At 36.2% G+C, this 18,937-nt stretch overlaps 1 long non-coding RNA gene across 1 annotated transcript; it reads right to left on the reverse strand.

The window, feature by feature from the left end:
* Nucleotides 1-7,338: 7,338 nt before the first annotated feature.
* LOC134170812 (uncharacterized) lies at nt 7,339-12,891 on the reverse strand. The gene is made up of 3 exons (XR_009967382.1): nt 12,813-12,891; nt 8,349-8,454; nt 7,339-7,676 (listed from the first exon to the last, which is right to left on the reverse strand). It is a non-coding gene; the product is annotated as an uncharacterized LOC134170812 (long non-coding RNA).
* Nucleotides 12,892-18,937: the final 6,046 nt, after the last annotated feature.

Raw genomic sequence — 18,937 nt, forward strand, 5'->3', positions numbered from 1 at the left:
GGTCCAGCAGCTGGGCAGGACAGATCTCCAGGCTTAGAGTTGCTGAAGGCAGTGGCCACTCTGAACATACCTTACACTTTGTGCAATTGGTCCATCTACCTATATTCTGTTTTAGCAGAATTAAATTCATCACCTTTTGCATTCTCCATTTTCAGAAATATATATTTATTATAAAAAACTTATTTTGCTATGGCTTTATGCAAGGACCAGTGAGATGTGGTGAATAGAAGCTGCTCAGGGTGAGAGAATGTCAGCTATGTCACACTCCCTGTATGTGCTGCAGTCACTCAGTAATAAGAAGAAAATAGTTATCTTGACTATGATTAAAGGCATGAATGACACTTGCATATTGAGACAAAAAAAAACCAAACAACCAACAACAAACAAACAGCTAAACTTACTGTATGGCACAGCTAGAGTGAATTTTTTTTAAAAATGTGAAAAGTAGTTATTGTTGGATAACAGCTGAATGTAAATACAAACAGTAAATGCACACAGGAGTTCATAACATTGAGGATTTTTTAGATCTGTAGGGCTGAAGCACGAGGGGAGGCAAACACAACCTAAGGACAAAATCTTTTCCAGACTTGGTATTTGCCCAATGTACAGCTTTTGATTCTGCAGTCAGGAGTGGGAGGGATGAGCAAACTATGGCTTTTATTGAAGTAACTGGGGTTAATATTTTTGTTCTGTGGTTTTGCTTCTACATTGTTTGGTAGTAATAGTATAATTGTAGCGGGGACACTGCATGTTAGCACTCATAACTGATAAATTTCATTATCTTTTGTATGACCAAAGAGGCAATTTTCAGCTACTTTCTGAAAATAAATAACTTTGAAACCTTGAAGACAGTAGGTGCCTTTGTTTTGCTACTTGAATAGTAACTAAATATCTTTTGAAGTGCAACTGATAAAATTAAGGAATCCTGTTGTCTGGGAGTAAAGGCAGGTAGAGCAGCAAAGAATTAGAGGCACTGTTCAAAAGTCGTTTATTTTGGCTGAAAGAAGGGGGTACATTGCCATGTTCAGGCAAAGTCACCCAGCATATAGGCTTGAGATACAAACTCTATTGGTGTTTACACATTCAAGGCCCAGACTTAAACTTCTAAGCAAGAAGAATTGAGGATAGAGACTTCTGTGGTCAACTTAACATGAAGTGTAAATATTATATTTTCAAGTGTCTCTTTTTAGAAGATTAGTATCTGCAACCTCCTGAAAGTAGGACTAAGTACACAGTTGCACTAGAAAGTTAGAAAACCTGGGTAAATTTCTCTTGATTCAAAGGTTTAACCGATGTACAGGGGGTTGGGGTTAGGTTTAAGCCGCTTGCTTAACAATGTTACTGCTTACTCGTGCTTACTCAACAAATACGTGCTCAACACTTACCGTGCTTGCCGGAATAGAGTGGGAGGACCAAGGCTATTGATAGGAGGAAGGAACAGTAACTCCTGTTCTCTGGACCCCTAAAACAACTGAAATCAGCCTTACGGTTTGAACAGTGACTAAATCACCAGGGAACATGCGCAACGACTAAAGATGAAAAGTTCAGGGAAGATTCCTTTACTTCATCTTGAGACCCCCGCCCATGACCACCAGGAGACCCTACGCAAACAGGCCTTTTACCTCATTATAATATGAAGCAAGGATAGGTCATGAATATGTATAAGCGTGTTGTGTAACCTCATGAAAATGTAATAGTTTAGAGGATAAATATGAAGAAAAACAATGCTGAGGTGCACATGCCTTTGGAGGAGCTATCCCCCATACGCCTCAGCGCTGAATAAAAGCATACCTACAACTTTAATGAGTTGTGGAGTCTACCCGCGTATCACTCTCCCTAACTTAAAACTTTAAGACTTAAAACACATAGCTGCTTTTTCTTCAAATCCCTTACTACTTTTGCATGCGCCTTTTCAAATCCTATTCTGCAGTATATTAAATTGGAATCTTGTTTGACAATGTTAAATATGCATTCATCCATTGACTTCCTGAGATGCATATTTAACTGAAACCTACCTCAGCAGAGAAGATTTTTTTAAAATCCTTAAATCATAGTCAAATCACAGTTGATCTCAACTAGGCCGATAAAATGAACATGTCCTGCAGAACTTAGCCCTGACTTAGTATAGCAATAAAATGCATCCTTCACTTATTGTCATGTCTTCTCAACTGTGAACTTCAAAATGTTTTCATAAGCTTTTTTTTTTGTTTTTTTTAAAACATGACATCGCCTCTTCTACATTTTCTATGTGCAGTTCTCTCAATGAAATTCCTCTACACTATCTGTCAAACTATGTTTTATTTTGACTGGACATTTTTCCTTAGTTGCTTTATATACAGAATATCAAGATAATGAAGTTCAAGACAAACATGCAAATCCAGAGTGTTCAAGATGATTTTAGATTAGGCACATTAATTCTCCTGTCTCTAACAATTATCATTGATTTAACAGTAATATATGTCATAGCCTCACCTGAAAGCTGGTAAATTAAGCACGTAAATTAAGCACATAAATTAAGCAGTTAAGTTTTACCTTCAGTCTTCAAATAGTTGAAATTAGTGTATTGACCATGAAAGGTGGGGCAAACTGTTTACAATTAGGACCTAACTCCAGATAATGGATTTACTATAACTTTCCTAAAACTAGTAGAAGAGATGTCAAAGATTTAAGAAGAAATGGAAATGGACCTCACAAAAATGAATTCCATCTGCATTTAAATCTAGGTGGGAACTTGGATTTAGAATTCTAGGTGACATGTAAAGGTTGAGTAGCTGAAGACTAACACCAACTATTGCTTTTAATACAATTCGTGTCTAAATCACTACAAATATTTGCTGCATCAGACCATCTGAGCACATGGGATGTTTACAGATAGGTTTACGTTTCCAAGACAAGGAGAAACTAAGGAAAAATAATTTACAATGAAAAGTTTACTGAAAGCCATGAACAGAAAAAAAAAAATAATCTTTTTTCCATAAAGGCAAGCAAAAATATGCAGAGAAAAAACCTCAAGCCTTTTTGAGAATCTGATCACACTTACAAGTGATGGCTAGACATAAAGTAGTTACTGAGCAGCACAAAATTTCAGCACCTGTTTCCTTGTACAGTTCAGGGGGATATTTATTTACTTTAAAAAACCCATCTGAAAAGCTAGAAAGCAGAACAGGAAGCTGCTTGAAAATGGCCAATAAGGAGAGACAGAAGGAGAAAAATCTATATTAAATCCAGTCTCTGGTAATTGGTGCCTTACTTATGTTTGCCATTGCTTTGTGCTTTAAGATAATATAGGTCCTTCATTCAAGTCTCAATTGTAGAAGAAAGTTGTATGGAAAATATTTAGGTTTTGTGGTATTTTGTAGGAATTTGCATACACCTAAGCTTTCACGAGAGTGATGGAGAGCTTAGCAATAGTTTTGTGTTTAAATCACTACTCTGAGATGTAATAGACTTAAGTGCAAATGTACTACTGCCAGATTGTGTACTCAAGAAAAAACAGTAATATATTGATCTTACAGTAGGTCCTTTGTTGCTAAACACCTACAGCTGAACTCAGTAGAAGTTTACACAGGAACAAAATTTGTTTTCTTGTAGGATTTCTGCTCAAAGCATCCTCTTGCAAGGTCTGTCACATACCAAAGGAGATTGCTTCTCCTGTGTATTTTATCATCTTCAGTTACCCAAGGTACACATTTTTTAAGTCAGGGAAACTGTCTCCCAGTTTTCTTGTGAGGTGCCTGTCATAATGGGGACCTCATTGTAAGCTGATATCTCCTGACGTTGAAATATAAGGAAAAGGGTGTTGTCGTGTAAGTGAAGGATAAAAAGAATACTCCCAGCCCTAATGATCCTGGTTTTGGTTTGTATTTTGGCTTGGGTTTTTTTTTGGGGGGGTGGGGGGAGGGGGTGGGGTTGGGGGGGGGTGTTTTTCTGATTTGTGTTTTGTTTGTTTTGTGGGATTTGGTTTTTATTGGTTAATACTTGAAAACAGAAAAATTGGGTATTGGAAGCAATAGGCTGAGCCTGATTTGAAGTCAGCTGGAACTGGGACAGACTACAACTTACTCAAGCTGCTTTAATATGAAATGCCTACAAGTTCGCCTTATAATCCTTGACATTGTTCAAGGCCAGGTTGGACAGAGCCTTGGCCAACATGGTCCAGGGCAAGGAGTCCCTGCCCATGGCAGGGTGGTTGGAACTGGATGATCTGAAGGCCTTTTCCAACCCAAACCATTCTATGATTCTATAATCTCATTTTATTCTCTGGTAGACTTCCTCATCTGAGTTTGGTTTTAAGGTAAAAAATGCAAATTACAATAAAACTGGCTCCTGTAATCCCTACCTAACACAAAGACTTTGCAGTTCATTTTAAATATGCTATAACTCCTCAAGTAAAACCTTCATCCAATTAAATATAAGCTTAACTAGATCCTTGAAGTCTTCCAATTCAAATTGAAAAAACCTCACCCCTCTTATAAGGTTTCTTATGTTTAAATGGTAAGAACTGCGCTCTCAGATACGAAGTATCTTAAATCTGCTCTTAAATCTTATGTTGGCATCTACAGTAATTAGTGGGATTTTCATCTTAACAACACATTTCTGTATCTGTGAAGCCTGAAATCCTGTGTTTATGAAAATACATGGAATACATCTGCCTATTAGGCCCATGGAGATAAGCTTCACTTGGAGTTGGTAGCACTTCTGGTTTTTCTGATGGGACATAAATTCTCCTGTATTAACATGAGCTAACTCACATTGGTTCAGTGATGGGCACGACAAACACATCAAGCAGCCTACTTGATTTAGCAATCACAAATCGAAATAAAAACAAAACAACATGAACAAGAGGAGAAATGCATGTTCCAGGATGCCCGATAACATCATGATTAATGAAGTTAGTGCTTGAAAATGTTTTAAGTGCATTACTGTTGCTCTTTTGACAGATATTACTCATTATTCAAATTAGTCTCAGTGATGTATACTATAGACAATAAAATCATATCATATAGATGAAAGAATGACAAGCACACTGTAAGTTTTACCTGGTACATTCAAAGATGCACATACACTCATTCAGTTTATGATTTTATCTCCCCAGTTACCTATACATCTAGAAAACCTTTGACATTAGGATCAAATTGGTATTATAAATATTAATGTTTATGTAATCATGGGGTTAATTTTTCCTTCCCACTTTTGCCTTTCCTACACCTTTGTATTAGAAAAAGGTTTCTTTAAGTGTTCCTAGTTTTTGTTTTTCTTTTTTCTACCTCATTCTACTGATGATAACATCACAGGTCTAAGAATTTGGGTATATATATACATCAAGTAAACAGGGAAGGCAGGACATGGAAACCAAAACTACATTAAAATTAGAATATGGTCATCTTTTTCAAACACTCTCCCTTGAAACACAGTAGGATATAGGAATCTAAAGAAGCATTCACGAGAGGTCTAATAGAAGAGAAACTAACAGTCTTGAATCCAAAGGCCTTTGTCACTTAATAAAAAAAAAGTCTAATTTGCCTTTATCAGATGAAGACAAAATATGGTGGAGACAGATTTACATTTTGGGAAAAGCATAAGGAATTTTAAAGATCACAAAAAAAAATGCTGAAGTGTCAGTTAAAATAACTATTGTAGCCTTAATGAAGTATTAGGGACAGTTCTCTGCAATAGAAAATGTTCAAGACTGGCTTCAGTGTACCTCAGCATACTCGAGGAAGTGTTGCTCTATCATGTTGAGATTTTGCACTGATATTAAAACAGAAGAGTTTAACAAAAAGTTTAAGAATCCAATTCTTCCTGTAAAGAAGGATACATTAAAAGAATTTTGAGACTGTGAGAGACTGATCTGAAATCAAACTCCACTGTCCATTGTCTCTAAGATTGGTCTGAGAAGATGAGATGGAAACCTACCTATCTTTTGTCTCAGAGATGGGTGGGAGGCTTTGAGATAAGACTCCAATATCCATTGCCTGGGAGAGAGGTGTGAGGAGCTGAACTGGGACTCCACCATTCATTGCCTGGGGAATGAGTGGGAAAGAGCTGAGATAAGACACTTCTGTCCATTACCTTGAGGACTGGTGTGAGGTATTATCCCAAGAATTACTGCAGACACATGTGTGTGCAGACACGTGCAGCCAGCTGCAAGACCAGGGAAACTGGTCTACCAGGAACGTGTAATACGTGACATGAAGAACAGAGTCACTCCCCCCAACTCTTTACCAAAGGGGAAAAGGTAATCACCAAGAGACACATTGCCAGGGAGCCATTGCCACTGGGATGACCCCAGAAGGACACCTCTGTGAGGACTCTCTCCAAAGATGACTACTGCTGACCCTAAGAGACACCCTCCATAAGACATGGCCATGAGGGCAACTCCATGAGACACACTGCACGGGGTACCTTTAAGGGGACTCCAGAAGGACACCTCCATGAGGACACCTGCCGCTGATGGACTTTTGGGGGACACTCTGCTCTGATACTAAGAGACTATGAACCCTGAAGAACTCCCACCACAAATGACAATGACCACAGATCCCCAGGACACAGCTGGATCCATGGTGGTGACTATCTATCTCTCTCTGCACCCCAAATCCTTACTTCATTTTCTACCTTTTTTCCAATCTGTCCTATCACTATCCCCTTTATTACAATAATTTCCCTTTTTAAAAATAACTGGCTTTTTGTAATTTGTAATACACAAACTGTCGAATTATGGTACTTGGCCTCGTTTGTGTCTTAATTTCACTCTTGGGATCACAAACTGAAACAGGGTCCTGCACTGGAGTTTTTCTCCAGTCAGATCCTGACAGAGACCAAAATAGGATAAATTAAATTTAATTACTGGAAGATATCAAAAAAGCCCCCCCCCCCCCCCCCCCCCCCAATATTCTGCTTTATCATTGCTGCAAAAAAAGTAAAGTAGGCATGTTTGATATGTAGAAAATTTTCTCTGCTTAGAGGATAAGAACACAAAGTCCTTGGTTAAGACAGGAAAAAAGGAACAGGAAGGGGAAAGGGAAGGTCAAATGGAAGAGGAAAGAGAAGGCAAAGCAAGGCAAGAGAATAAGTAGATATGTTCATAGATGTGATGACTAAATTTGTTTTCCTCTTCAGCTTGGAGCATGTTTGGTTTTTTTTTTTGGTTTGGATTTAATAAGGTAAGACAATGCTCTTGAAACTTTTTACTAGTTAGTAAAGGCTTTCCTGTTTTGCTGGCAGAACTGTCTTGTGTATATATATGTTTTCAAATTAGTTAAGTGTGCAGCTGGTGCACACTAAACTCTAAAAAATTATCATTTTGGAATAGGAACATGAGACATTCTTTTGGTATAATTTTCCTCGTGTTTCTGTGTATAAATGACAGTAGGATACTTAAGGTAACATTTTTTAAAACAACAAAGAGAAAGACTCAGAGAAATACTCAGGCACTAAATATGACCCAAGGGTCTGAAATGCCCCTAAAGCCTGAGACTCATGGAAACCTGGCAACTCTGCGTTGACTGCTCTTGATGCAGATCCCAGGATGGTTTTGGCTCTCAAGAGAATCCTTTTATTTTCCTTAAGTTATCCAGGACTCCTTTGCCAATTTAGTGGAGGATGTAATAACAGTCGTCTCTCAACCCCAAGTTGAACCCTGTTTTCCTTGATCTCAAAATTCAAGGGACATAGACCTTAAAAAAAAAAATAATAATTTGTTTTCAGTGACATGCCAGGGACTTATTAGTAAAGAAGTTCCCTATTATATTATTTTCCTATCTTTCCCTTTATGACTGTATTCTAGGAAATCACAATTTTTCATAAGAATTACTCAAAATTATTCACTAAGAGACTTCTTCATATTATACATAATACTATTTCTTGAAGCTGTTAATAAGTTTATTGCAAGGTATTGATGAATTTTCTTAAATGTTGAGCATAAATTCCGGGAATCAGGCTTGCAAGGTGAGTATTTGTATTTCTGAATTAAAATTACTTGGCACAAATGACCTCCAATATTGGCTTAACATTCATTTTTACTAGAATGTTTGCAGAAAAAAAATAAATTAGGTAAATAAATGTATAGTTATAACAAGCATTGCTTTTTATTATAGTGCCATAGAAACATCTAGTTATACTCTTAAAGACTGGATCTAAATTAAAGATGAAGTTATTGCTTAAAGACAGAAAGAAAATTATGTATCATTACAAGCCACACGAGCATTGCCTATTCATGTCACAAAAGGTTGTTTTTAAGAATCACAAAGAACAAATTAAAACACACATTCATAACACACACATAACAAAACCAAGGGGCCAAAGCTTTATTCCGAGTTCCCCTAATTTAAAAGAAACCAGAAATTAACTTGATAATTTATTGAAAGATGCTGTACACATGCTGTACAATAAAGTTCTTTAAGAGTTCAGATGAAAGACTTGAAAGTAAATCCAGTATTATTATGGAGTTTTAATCTGAAAGGAAAAATCAGCAAATACTAGAAGTAGTCTATAGGTACAAGAAATACGCATCTCTGACTAGAGTACTTTGAAAAGAAAACTTGACATATTCCAAAAAACTGAGCTGGATGCAGAATTTGTTGTTTGAAAACCAAACAATCCAAGTTTCAGCTGGATATGCAATTTGACTGATACGATATGAAGGAACACTAAAACATGCTCTGGTTATCCTGGTTATAAACCTAGAGTGGCATAGAACAATACAGGCTCAGAAAACCACCAGTTCAGAAAACGGCTAAGCGCAATGCTAGGCAATGGAGGTTATCTAAGCAAATTGTGCATATCTCCAATCAAAGAGACTGCAATGCCTCTCTGGATGACCTATTCTAATGTGACAGTCTTCATGTTAGATTTTTTTTTCCTAATATCTAATAATACTCCTACAGTCATGACCATACTAAATATATTCTTCATAAAGACATATATGGTATCTTGATTTGTGTAACATTCGTTTTGAAAGACGTTTCTAGAAATTCAACACAGATGATTCCTATGCACCTCTTCAATACTATAGAATAATTTAAAAATTGAACTTAAGTTAGGATTTTGCAGGTCAGTATAGTTGATTTTTACTTCTTGAATGTTAAGTGTTGGAAGATAACTTGATAAGATGCAAGATAACAGGGGTTTAACCTGTCTTTGGATTTATCATACCTACTCAAATTCCGTATATCACATTTAAAGCAGTATTGTTCAGCTGTCTGGAAAAAATTCCTAAGAAAAGTCTAAAAAGTAATTTAAAAACCCAAACAAATGAAAAAAAAAAACAAACAAACCCTGTAGCTATTCTTTACAAAAATCTGCTTCTCTTATGGTACTGTATGTTAAGAACTACAGGATAATCAATTCTGATTGTATATCAGGATTTAAAATCTTGTGATATATGGCTCCTTCATTGAAGAGATATGGACTAGCAGTTTTCCCAGCAGACAAAAGTAAACGATGACAGGTGGTCTGTCAAGAAATGGCATTACATTAGCAGAATGAGAAATGATTGCAAACATGGAAATCTAATAACCAGAGAAAGAAATTATCAGCCATTGGAACAAGCTTGGCTCCCTGCCAAGTTTTACATAACTTCAAACAAATTATCTTACAAAGGAGGCTGAATTTACAAATGCATTTGAACACCAGGAGTCAAGAGGTTTTTTAGCCTTGTTTTACCCTTACTGATTTTTTACCCCCAAATTGGCTTCAGTGACATCTGGACATAACCTGGCGGAATAAAGTACACTTCTAGTACAAGAAATTATGTTAGAAACTAACTATTGGTGGAATAGCAGTATTAGCCACATTTTTATTGTGTACTAGCAATACTAGCAATGTATTCATTGTGTATCACCTGTGTGTATTCTGTAGGGTGACTCCAGCATGACTTTGAACAGGAATTATAGAACATCCATGATGCAAATGCCTTTTACTTCATTTGTTTCAAGTAAGAAACTGAAGGACCTGATCTTTGTGAGTCACTTTAAAATATGCAGGAGAATCTTTTATTTCCATTAAAGTTTTAGGTCAAGGTGCCACATCCAGAGCCCAGGAGATCAAATTCCCTTCTGATCTGCAGAGCAGTCTTCCATAGGGAAGCAAATTCTGCCTCCACATCTGGGAAAATTCTGATAAGACTCCTAACAAGAATGAAAACATGATCTGAAGCCAAAGGAATAAAAGTTGTATTTAAAAGTTAGGACCTTTGAAGATCTGCAAAGCACAGAATCTGTATATGTAACTGAGGTCATTGATCTGTGCCGTGTCCCTCTCTCCCACTTCCCTTTAAAGGTTTGAGTAATTTGTTTCATGCTCACGTTCTGAATACATTACTTATTTCTATATATTTCACCAATCACCCACTAGAGTGCAAAAGAAGGAAAGAATTCTGAGTAGGTAGAAAAGATATGAAACATCCACACATATGGTGATGCCCCTGAGAGGGGTAGTAAGTAACGTTACTAGCATCATAGTGCACTGATGCCAACCATACAGCTGGGTATTTTTCGAGATAATTAGAAAAAAACATGGGGAGTTGGTTGAAGACATTTTGAATCAGAAATTACCATTAGATAACTACAGCAGTGTGAAGAAGTGTGGTAAAAATACAGTAAACTCAAGCAGTTCATAAAAGGATCAAAGATATTTTAGTGTTTTGGTCATGTAGACCAAATCAATAATGATCAGAAGCTACGATGCTTGTTCATAGTCTCTGTCAAAGAGATGCAGCATTTGACTCAGTTTTCAAAGCCTAAGCATTTAGAGTGAAAGAATTCAAATAGTAATGATGTTTTATGGAAATTTTAGTGGAAAGATTTGGAACTAACTAATATCAGAAACATAATTTCCCCTCTAAGTCAGGATTTAAATGCAAGAGCATGGTCAGACAAAATTAATTTGCACAGATGATTTGTACATGCTCTGAAATTGTTACAGTAAAATACTGATTTTTTTTTCCCCAAGAGATCTAAACTTCTGCAATTATGATGACACTGAGGAATGAATTTATCAAGTATTCACAGTATAATTCTGATTTATTCTCATTTATTCAAGCAAGGACTCAGAAGTAAATAAATACTGCTAATATATGTTTAGAAAGTAGGCTGTATTTCCTATTTGGTGGGATAAAGTGTATTCATTTAGTTATATCTTACAAATAACTTCAAAAGATCCTTTAAGCCAGTTCTGCTGTGGACTCTGGAAAACATTTACGCAGCATGTTGATATTTATTGACCATTTCAAAGACCATCAGTTTCATACCATTTGACACAAATGTGCCAGTCTGTGTCATATGGCAAGTGGCCAGCACTGCATCTCCTCCCTTTTTTGTAACCCTTACTGCTGTTACGTTCAGCCCTCATGTGTTTTTTTGTGGCATTTCAATAGTATGCGATCACAGTAAATGCAGCTCATTCTCCAAACTAGTGTCAGGGGATCTCTTGACTCAGGTCGGAGATCATTTTTACTACAATCTTGAATTGTTTAGTCTCTCCTTTCATTTGTCCAGTTATTTATTCATTTACTTGGGCAGAAGAGATGAATTTGGTATTGTGACAATAATCACAGCTCTGCTGTGGGCCAGCTGCCATGTTGTAGTGGATGAAGACCTCCAGTCGCTGCTCTTTATTATGGGGGATCTAACTAGTTTAATAAATATTAGTATCAATTCACTCAAATATCACATAATCAACTGAAATAGAAAACAAAAAAAAAGTTTCCAAGGAAAAGTGGGTGAAAACTGTTACATGGGGAGAAATCTGCAATCTCAAGCTTGTCTAGGATGATGAAACAAGCATATATGTTAGCTGAAGGTTCCCGATTACTGAACTAGTCTAAAAGTTCAAGCTATTATATTTTCTTAATTAGCATTTAACAACATGTTTTAGCATAATGAGGTTCTTGCAAAGTAACCTCCAGACAGATAGAGGATTAAACAAGAGCAGAGAAAATAAACAAGTCCCACTAGAAAACCTTCCATCACTATTCTCACACTTCCGTGTGGTTTGTGATCATTACACTCTGGCTAAGAATTAATCTGAATGTCCAAGATGAATGTGAAAAATTATGGACTCAGAATGCTTATATCACATCTCCAGCATGGAACTTTGTCCTTTGAGTTACAAGTAGGAGCAGCACTGATCATTTCTCGCACAGCATCATAAGCCATTACAGTGTATACTATTACAATGATTTAAACCCCATATGCTTTTAAGGGACATAATATTTAATATTATCTGCCTGAGGTAAACCATAGATTATATTATTTTTGTGCTGCTTTACAGAACAAGGATGAGATTTTTCTGTTTGCTTTTAAATTACCACCCTGCAGTGTGATGAAGTATCCCAGATAGAATTAGACCTTGAGTGTCTGACTAAGCACTGCAAAGCAGCACTAATTCAGAAATGTCCCTAGTCTCATTTTGAAAGGTCAGGAATGAGACACGTGTCACACAAATAACCAAATAATTCAAAGCAAGAAAATTTCTAAGTGTTATTTGATTATCATTTAATTTAATGAAGAGGTCACTATTATTACTATTTGTTAGGTAGATTATTTCGGCATTAGCACTCTAACAGATTACACACTTCACTTTTGTGAAGATATTGTTTCTTGATGGCTAAAATTCCAAACCTTCTGTATGTGTGCTTTATTATGCCTACATGTTCTCCTTAATAACTTTTTAACCTGTTATCTATTTCAGTCTTATTTAATGGAGTGTAGTTTCAAAGATAACTAATTTTTTTAAGTTTCGTGGGAACTTGTGTCCAAGAAGATTACTCTAACCATCATTACTGAGGAAATAGCTAATATAGGAATTCATACCTTTTTAGATTCCATGGAATCTGTATGGAAGAAGAAAATGCTGCAGTTCTCCAGACAGAGAAAAAAAAAAAATCATGGAACATGATGGAAATGAGATGGTGAAAATAGAAAGTAGAGACCTGACTGACTACTTTAAATGGAAACTAGTGAAGAAGTGTCTGGAAAGAAAAGTCAAAACAGCTGGGGAAAATAATTTCTTCATCTTGAAACAGAGAACCTAAGGGAATTCGCCTGGCTTTTCAAGAAGACTAAAGACCTAGCAGAACTTCAAATAAATCCTCTTTTGTGCTCTCATTCTGTGGGGAGTAAAAGAGAGAATGGAGAATTGGGGAATCCTCAAAATCTTTTATTGAAGCAGATGTTCCTTAATAGCTTGGGGTAAGAGAATTCACCCAATTTGTCACAGAAGTGCTGATGAGGCATCTGTGCAGGACATGGTTTTTAAGAAAAGAAAGATGCTGAAGATTTCTTACCCCTAAAACATTTGGGTTATCTATGTCAGTTTGAAGAGCCCTGTGATATTCTCAGGCACGGCAGGAGTCATAGTTTCAATCCATTCTACATCTTCAGAGAAAAACTACTCCCCAAATGCCCACTGTTGGTTTTGACACTAGAATCTTTGGGAATAAAATTCAAAAGATAATGTATTGCACTGTACAAAAAAAAAGAAAAAGCACAAAGGCTGGGTGTACCAGTAGGCTTTTAATGTTTGCAATTTTCTCTTCATGATGGGAGGAAACCAGTAGATACAGTACTTTTAAAATACGTGAGACAGCTGTTGCTGGGGTCTATAGACAGGCTGTGCTAGCTCAAGGCAGTCCAAATAATATTTTTTGCAATGTGTATTAAGATACTCAGACAGAGACACATTGCAAAGCACCATGGCATCAAATATAGGCACCCTCTTATCTAGTCTTAGAAAAGCAGTAACAAGGGAGGCTGATTGCTGATCTGCATTTAGGTAGTTTCATTCAACTGTGCTGGATATGCCTGCCACATTGTATGCGTCTCATAGCTTTTGTAAGCACCAAACCTCACATGATTATTTTTAAAGATAAAACACATGCATGAATACAAATGCCTTAGAAGCCTTAGTACAAATGTAACTCACTTGCTAAATACCTTTAGTTGATATCAAGAATAATTTGCATTGGAAATGCATTTTTATTTATCTGTGTAGCTAAGTAGGGGATAAAGTTCTAAATTGTTCTAAGACAGCTGTTTCTATTTCAGCTGTTGCAAATGGATAATCATGCAATCTTGTACACACAAACAGGTGGGGCCATTAAAAGCCTCCTTTCTCCATTCCGCCACCACTGCTCCCCATGAATACAGCCACTAAAAGCTGTACAAAGCTTTACTAATGAAACCACCCAGAAACTGCTGGTCCGTTTGGGATTTCAAAACCAATTACAATATCCTGTTTCAATTAATTGAGGAAGTTTCTAGTCACAATTAGGTCCAGCTCCTCTCTATAAATTGTCATAGAAACTGAGGATAAAAGCAAACACTGCCAGAGGTGGAAGGGAAAAGGTCTAAGAGGGGATGAGATTATCTGATGGCTTTGCAATCATGTTATGAGGTTGCTTTTTATCTGTTCAGTGTTTCCATTTTCCCAAGGCAGTGGAGGTGGTAGGAAGGACCTGGATCCTTTCAGGGCAGTCTTTGGAGAATCAAGACCCTGTATTCCATTTTGGTTTCAGGTTTATTATGCTTTTAAGCCACAAAACCAGATGAAATTAATTTACCAGCAGAGCATGTTGAAGGCAGAGATCACAAACAGTACATGTGCAGATCAGCTTCTGGAGATTCCAGCTGTTTACTTATAAAGTCATGCTTCTCATAAAGACAGCTGAATCAATCAACTTACACTAAGGACCTTATGCTTCAGCGCAGTTTTTCAACACCTTTGGAAACCAACTGCATGGCTAAGATAGCTTTCTTTTCAGTGGGAAAGTTTTATTATTGCAGCAGTGTGGTCTTATTAAAAATAGGCAATCAAATTGAAGTACCCAAAATACCCATACTATGTTAAAACTCACCTGATTTATTCAATCAGTTAATAAGAGATACAGAAAATAAGAGAGCTCTGGTGATTTTTAAGTGTCTTCACATTCACCAGAGCACTCCCTTGTGTCATGGGACATAATAAAATAAGCTACATGGTTTGCATGTTTTGTACCAGTAGGAAAAAACTGAGCAGCAGGTTGCCTATTTACTGACAAAAGAAAAACTCCTCCCAAATCCAAGACAGATCAGAAAAATGAAACCATACTTAATCAGGTACATCCCCAAAACTCATGTTTTCTTTACAAGGAATTAAATTAGAAAGATGAAAATTGCTTGCATGCTAGCATAATGCTGACTCAGTAGAAAGCTAATAGATTCGTGAATATGGGCATGTTTCATCTGCCATGGTTTGCAGCAGGTTTTGCTATTTGTAATGTATTTTCTATATAGTTATCGAAGTGTGTATGTATCCCAGTGTTTACCACAAATGAGAATTTTTCTTTCATTTTACTATTTACAATTTTGCTCTTTTAAAATGCTGAAGTGCAATAACAGATCAAAGCCAAAATTTAGATAGCTGTCTGTATAACCAGAACAAATCCTTCTGCAAATTAATTCATATTTAATTCTTCTCTGTGGCTGATGATATCAGCTTGACAATTAAAGTCTTTAATACAGTTTACTGAGTGAACTCAAAGGCCTCAGCTGCTGGTATGTTGTTTATTTAGTGGCAACTTTTTAAAACTGAGTCAATAAAACTCAAAGGTATGAAATGATATGTATTGAATTTTTCTTATTTTATCTGAATAAAGTAGTTATTTTTACAGTAATCATAGCATGGCTGATATTAAACATGTCACAGAATTAAATGCAAAATCCATCTTAGTAGAACATATAAATCATAGAAATATACAAAACCATGAAAATTATGGTTCTGTCATGCACATTACACGTAAAAATGAATGCTTTCTGGGAAACTCTTAAAATTAGTGGCAGTGACTAGTGGCTAGTGCTGAGGAAGGATTTGATCGTTAGAAAAACAGTTACAAATTTAAAAACTCATGAGGCCTTGAGAATTGAAATTGACAAGAACAAAAAAAGAAAAATTAATATTTAAAGATGGGAAAGAAGAAAACATAAGGAAAGCATGACTTGAAATAATGGAAACAGTCAGTAACCAGGTTATAGACAGAAAACATTTTAACAAATAATATCAGAGAAAGAGAAGTATATATCCCTTTATCATAAAGCTAGTAAGTCAATATGAATAATTACAGGTAAAGAATGGAATATAGTATGTGAATCACTGCCATAAAATAGAATAAAGTATGCCAGTGTTTGTATGAAAACGTATTAACCAAATATCTTGTTTCCCAAATCGACTACAAGCAGCAGTCTAGGTAGGAGTAAGACTAGAAAAAACATATATATGTTATATGTGTATATATATATGTGTATATATATATATATATATATGTATACACTCTGTCTGTGTCTTCTCCTAGCTTCTGATTTTTTCTAGGTTGGTATATATGCTTACTCATTCATTATGGAAATCACCAGGAAATTACATACAGGTAATAGCAGTTACTTAAAAAAGGAATCACTGTCTCTGAATGATCATGCTATGCACTCATCTAACCTATATAACCGTATGCATTCATTATTGTTATTTTTTACCTCTGTCTTGTTCTGTATTCTTCCAGGTTCAATGAAGTCTTTTCACTCGTTAACTTCCTACTGATGTCAGTGAAAGTTATAATTTAAATTGAAAGTATGTCATCAGCAGCTGAGTCAACAAGTGGTCAGAAAGTGAAGGAAAGGATATAAGTCATAAAAATGAAAGAGGAAAAAAGAAATGAAGGGGAGAGCTAGAGTAGAATGGAACAATTCTTCAGTACACTTCGAATTCACATTTGATGAATGTTTACACTCTCCCTGAATTAAAATTTTTGTTTCTTAAACCTCAAATATTTAAAAGATAGTATCTAGATTAAAAGCAAATACCGATCTGTTTAATATCAATGAGCTTAAACTCAGTATGCCTAATTTTTAAAGGAATAATGTTAGGCATGAGGTGATGAAGTAGCATAACAGAGAAAAAAAAAAGAGATTGGAATCATTGAATCTCTATGATCCTCAGCAACTAAGATCATAGTTCGTAGGGCCCAGCTGAGGAAGTTGGGTAGTAAAAAAGAAATAGTAATATCCTCAAATTACCGTTGTGAGATACAATGATAAATTTTGCATCATAATATAGTGATAAAGTTTACCAGCAATTCTGACTACATCCCAGCTGGAAGACATTCCCTTCATCACAGCATGCCACATAAAAACTCATTTAAATGTCTATGCATAATTTGCCATCTGAAAGTTGTAACCAGCTGCTCATAGATCCACATTTGCATCACTGAAGTAAGAGGATATCTTACTTCAGTGATGCGAATAAATTTTCTTCAGCTTTTTCAACAAAGTTAATTAGGGAATTTCTGTCTGTTTTCCCCTTCTGATGTTGCAATTATATTAATGTGAAAATGGCCATTGAAGCTTTAATTCAGAATACTCTCAGGCATTTAAAGCACAGTTCTTTAAGGATGGTTTATCTCTAGCAGATATGTTACTGTAGACCTTTAGCCTTCCAATCCAAAAGCAATTAGGACATCCTTCTAAACAAATGACAGAACCAGTCATTCACTCTGCAGTCCAATTAATTGTTTGGGGGACTTGCATGGGTATGGGATTTTTATTTTTTTTTTTTATACAGCTGAAAAAAAGACTCTTTTTTAAAAGAACATTCATAAAATTGAAAGTTCAATATCGAGTGTAGCTTCAATATATTTGAAATTGGCTGAATTTGGCAGTCTTCAACTATGCAGCAATGAACCGTAGCCCTCAGCTAAAATGTTACCATCTCTGCACCCTAGCATTTGTATGTAGAGACAGTGATAGAAGCCCAAGAAATGCCAGAGCCGTGAAAACAGTAAGTACTGGCACTATGCACAGGTTTGGAGCGGAAGAGAGTACAATGGAATATTTTTCTTCTGCTCTAAGGCCATATAGGGTTTTAACATTTATATTGTGCTTGAGCATAATACCTTCTCTAAAGTGCTCCATCAGGAGTAATTTTTCTTGAAATCTTGCCCCTGCCAAATATTCTGTGATCTGATTACTTTTAGGCCATAGATCATAACCTGCCACTATCTGTCAAATACTTTTTATAATGCGTATATCAATAGAACAAAGCATTCAAATCAGATGTTCTACCAGAGGGTCTGAAAGTGCCTTGCAAACAGATACTCATCAAGCATCCTAATTTGTATTAGCCAGATGTCTATTTTTCCCCTGCTGGTAGAGAAATTTGAAGTAGTCAAATTGTTAGTGCACAGCAAACTACAGTAGTCTCATAATCAAGATTTCTAAATACCAGTTCTTGTGTCCAAACAAGTAGCTACTTTTTTGGCTCTTCTGGGCATAGATATTTAGAATCATAGAATCATAGAATGGTTTGGGTTGGAAGGGACCTTAAAGATCACCTGGTTCCAATCCCATTGCTATGAGCAGGGACACCTTCCACTAGATCAGGTTGCTCAAAGCCCCATCCAGCCTGGCCTTAAACACTTCCAAGGATGGGGCAGCCACAACTTCTCTGGGCAGCCCTTCAAGTCCCTCGTAACACTCAAAGTAAAGAACTTCTTCTTAATATCTAATCTAAATCTACCCTCTTTCATTTTCAAGCCATTACTCCTTGTCCTGTGCCTACATGACCTTTGAGGTCCCTTCCAACCCAATTCTATGATTATCAGCTCCAACCATTTCTTGAATGTAATTACAAAGATATAAGATAAAGTCTTCTGTGAGTTGTCAAAACATCAAATTTCCTTCTAGCAAGATTTCTGTCTCATTCTATCAGCGGACTCAGGGAAGGTTTTTTCTTGTCGTATGCTTAATATAATTTCCTGAGTTATTTCTCATATTTTTCTGGACTACAAGAAATGTGATATTACATAGTATAAGAAAACCTCTCAGGTGACTTTGCTGATACGTCTTGCTCACAAAGCTATGCTGATTGCTGGATTCGATGTAGGGAGAAATTTTTTCCCTGATGAGATTGGCAA

Source organism: Pezoporus occidentalis, unplaced genomic scaffold (genome assembly GCF_034315485.1).
Source record: "Pezoporus occidentalis ecotype Australia unplaced genomic scaffold, CSIRO_AGI_Poc_V1 ctg39, whole genome shotgun sequence".
NCBI classification, from domain to species: domain Eukaryota; kingdom Metazoa; phylum Chordata; class Aves; order Psittaciformes; family Psittacidae; genus Pezoporus; species Pezoporus occidentalis.